Here is a 4,351-nt window from a genome sequence, read left to right on the forward strand (position 1 = left end):
CTTTTGGGTTGACTTATTCAACCATTGCCTTTATGTACTTGATGATACGGTTGTTCAGATCTTATCTAGATTCGTTCGTCATAGTATTCATTGATAATATTTTTTTATACTCACTCAGTAGGAGAGAGCATAAGCATCATTAGAGGATTGTGCTCCAGCCTTTAAGAGATCAACAACTTTATGTTATGGTCTCAAAGTGCAAGTTTTGGCTCGAGTCTATAGCATTCTTAGGGCGCAGGGTGTCAGAGGATTGCATCATGGTATATCTGGTGATGATTGAAGCTATTAATGATTGGGCTAGCACAACTGCTATTACTCAGATTCAAAGCTTCGTCAGATTAGAAGGCTACTACAGATAGGTTTTGGAGGGCTTCTCTACTATAGTAGTACCTTTGACCAGTTGACTCATCTTGATATTCCTTTTGAGTTGTCTGAGGAGTGTGAGTTGAGCTTTCAAATCTCAAGGAATTTATTACAACCGCTTCTATATGAATTATCTAGTTGAGGGTAAGGTCTTTATGGTGTATTGTGATGCATCTTTTTTTTGTTTGGGTTGTTTATTCATCCAGCGGGGCTATGGTTATTGCTTATGCATTGAGGCAACTTAAATTGCATAAGCGCACCTACCCCACTCATGACTTGGAGTTGGTGGCAATATTTTTTGCTCTTAGAATCTGGAGGCACTACATGTATGTAGTTCTTTGTTAGATCTACACTTATTATAAGAATCTTTAGTACATTATAAGACAGAAGGACCTTAATTTAAGGCATTTCCATTTGATTGAGCTCTTGAAGGACTATGACCTATATGTTCTCTATAATTGGGGCAAAGCAAATATAGTAGAGGACTCCTCAAGTTGGAAGGCAGTGAGTACGAGTAGTCTTGCCTTCTTGTCTACTGGTGAGAGACCCTTGGCTTTGTACAGCTAGTCCTTAGCCAATAGGATGATTCATTTGGATATTTAAGATTTTAGGCTTGTGTTGGCCTATATGGGAGTTTAGTCGTCTTTGTTTGAGTAGATTTGTGATCACTAGTTTGAGGATGAGACCTTGGTGGATCTTCAAGACCGTTTGTTAGAGGATAATGCTGGTCAGGCTACTTTAGATTGATGGGGTTTTTAGATTTTCTAGTTGTATCTATGTTTTGAGAGTCAAAGACTTGATTCAGCTATTCCTTTGTAAGGCCCGTGATTCTAGATAATATGTCTAACCGAGCACCATGAAGACATATCGTAATATTAGGCAACACTATTTCTGGAGCAGTATCAGGAGAGATATTGCAAATTATGTGTCTCATTTCCTATGTTTCCAGTAGGTGAAGGCCGAACATTAAGGCCTCATGATAAGTATAGAGATTACCCATTCTTGAGTAGAAGTGGGATTGCATCACTATGGATTTTGTTGCGGGTTTGCCTTGGATTTCTAGATGTTTTGATAGCATATGGATCAACATTGATCGATTGACCAAGTGAGCACACTTCATCCATGTTCGTTCTTCACTCCGCATCGAAAGGTTGGCTCGTATTTATATTTAAGAGGTTGTTTGTCTTCATGGTGTACCCTTGTCTATTATCTCAAATATTGGGGTTCTCAGTTCACCTCTAGCTTTTGGAGGAATTTTCAAGAGGATTTAGGCATTCTTGTTGAGCTTAGAACCCATAGACCTATATGTAGTTGGAGCGTATTATTTATGTTATTGAGGATATGCTACAGGCCTATGTTTTGGAGTTTCGAGGTGATTGTGACCAATTTGTTCCGTTAGCAGAGTTTGCGTACAACAATAGCTACCACACTAGTATTTATATGGCCCCATACGAGGCCTTATATGGTAGGCATTGTGGCTCTCTAGTTGGGTAGTTTGAGTCTAGAGAGCCCAAGCTACGGGGTACTAACTTGATTCCGGAGACCTTGGATCATGTGCTCCTTTCCTTCTCCTTACTACTATGAAAATGTTAAATTTCTTTTTTTACACTAGCGCAAATGTCTTATCCGACATTCCCTCTCTAAATAATGCTTATTCAAACCATTTTTGAGAATTTGAGAATTTTCTTCTTTATCTCTTTCTCCTTCCTGGAAGGTTGTTTATGAGCGGAAGGGAAGTAGAGGCAGAGGGTGCAGGTGATTCAGGATAGGTTCAGTATAACTAAGAGTAAACACCAGAGTTATGTTGATCATAGGCGTCAACCATTGAGGTTTTAAGTTGGTGATCAACTATTCTTCCGTGTGTCACATGTGAAGGGAGTGATGATTTTTTATCAGAAGTTCACAAAAATGGCCTCATAATGCAAATCTCATAATTCCATCAGCTCCGAAAGGATTATTTCAGATAGTCATATGGTTGGCTTGGTCTCGAGGATTTTGATCTGAGTTTATGCCATTAGACGTTTTAGCTTTTAAGCTTTGGCTAAACTTTGACCTCCGTCAACATTCTTGGTAAACATACCCGGATGATAATTTGGTCAGTGCAATTAGCTCCGTAGTATCAATTGTTTTCTAGAACGACCCATCATGCGGACCCTAGGCCTACAAGCTAATTCGGAGCCCCTTTGTGAATTTTAACCTAAAATGGAGTTTGGGTATGGGACACATTCTTTGTCGAGAAGACCTTGAATGGAAGTTTTGATTGCTATATTGAGTTTTGAATGTCGATTTTCATTGGGTTCCATATCTCGTTTGCATGTACGGGGTTCCAAACTATGCTTGAGCACCCCAATGGGTCCAAGGGGACATAGTTAAAATTCGGGTGCCTGATACTAGGTACCCAACTTTTACGGCCTTTCGATTGCTTAAGTGATCTTCACTTTTTTGGCCAGGGATCCTCTTAAGTGAGATAGGCAAGCTAGGTGGAAGCTGCTTTAGCTCCCTTGGTCCGCTTAAGCGGTCACCAATTTCGTGGTCAACCAACCGTTTTAGCGAGATTCGCCAACTCATGCCCATCTGCTTCAACGGCCCTGGCATCGTATAACAGCCTCACTTTAGAATACAATGAGTCACATTAGCGAGGGTCAACTTTTGTTGGCCATTCACTTTAGGTGCATTAGGGGTTACTTTAGCGCTACCTGTGTCATTCTTAGAAGACTAATACACTATCAGTTCTTCTCCAAAACTTTTAATTATGATATATCCTCCACCTTAGCTCTGTGTTTTGTAAGTCAAAGTTTATTTTGATCAAGGAGCTTGGTGATATGCATTAGAGTGTTAGGAAAGTGTTGGGTATTCATAGTTTGAGGTATGATTTTTTATTTGTAGGCTACCTTAGCCCATTTTATAAATAGTGGTGCTGTTAAATGTGTTGGTTCCCATTGATCTGAGCCCAAAATTATTTTTCATTTTGGAACACAAGCTCGGGCTACTATTTAGGGCCTTTTGATGGAGTCATTTCCAAAATTTCTAGAGCCGATCCCACTATTCCCATTTTGACTCTTAAATTTTATCTATTTATTTTTAGGTGAATTTAGTGTCTAAATGATTATATTAATGGTGTGATTATATTTTTTATAGTGTGGCAACATTTGTAGATCGTACAGAAAAGTAAAAGCTCAGAAAACATGATTTGGAGCGCACGTGGTCAGCCTTAAGGTAGGCTACGACTTCCCATTCCTTAAATTGAGCTCGAATATTTTAAATTCATGTTGAATTGGGTTAATTAGGGGTGGGTACCGTTTGTTATGCTACATTACATAGAAACCATGTTTAAAGCTTATATCAAGATTTCTGGGATTAGAAGCATAGTAGTTATGTTATGTGTTCATCCTTATCTTGTGGTTGGTCTTGTTGATGTTATTTTATGAATGTTTGATATTGTTTGGCCTTATTCAAGGATTAGATTAGTTCTTTCCATAGACATGCTACATTTTGAGTCGTTTGGTGTTAGTTTTTCCATAACGTCGGTTTAGACGGTTTAGCTCCTTCTAGACTGGTGTAGCAAATTTGAGTATGATAGAATGAGCATTAGCTTAGGTGTTGACTCAGCTTTGACAACCTTCTATCCACTCTCCCTATTTGTATGGCCATGTGAGACATGTTTGAGATTTCAGGCTTGGCTTGGCGACTTGGGAGTGGAGTTGGTACGAGCTTGGAGTATTGTTTTGATAACCTGAGAGTGGACTTTGTCCCACAACATTTCTATGATGATGATTTGACATGAGATCCTTCATCGACCCTTTATAATCGTAGATTCAAGGTCTAGTCACGTTTCTTATTATCCTTCACAAAGTTGATTACTACTAGTTGTAGATTTAAGGTCTGGTCATGATACTCATTATCTTCCATGTAGTTTATTCCTACTAGTCACAAATCTATTGAGTCGATACATTGACTTTAGTTGTGTCTAGATTTTATCATCTTATAT

This window comes from Solanum verrucosum, unplaced genomic scaffold (assembly GCF_900185275.1).
Source record: "Solanum verrucosum unplaced genomic scaffold, falcon-dt-bn FXZP01000242.1, whole genome shotgun sequence".
Classification (NCBI taxonomy): Eukaryota; Viridiplantae; Streptophyta; class Magnoliopsida; order Solanales; family Solanaceae; genus Solanum; species Solanum verrucosum.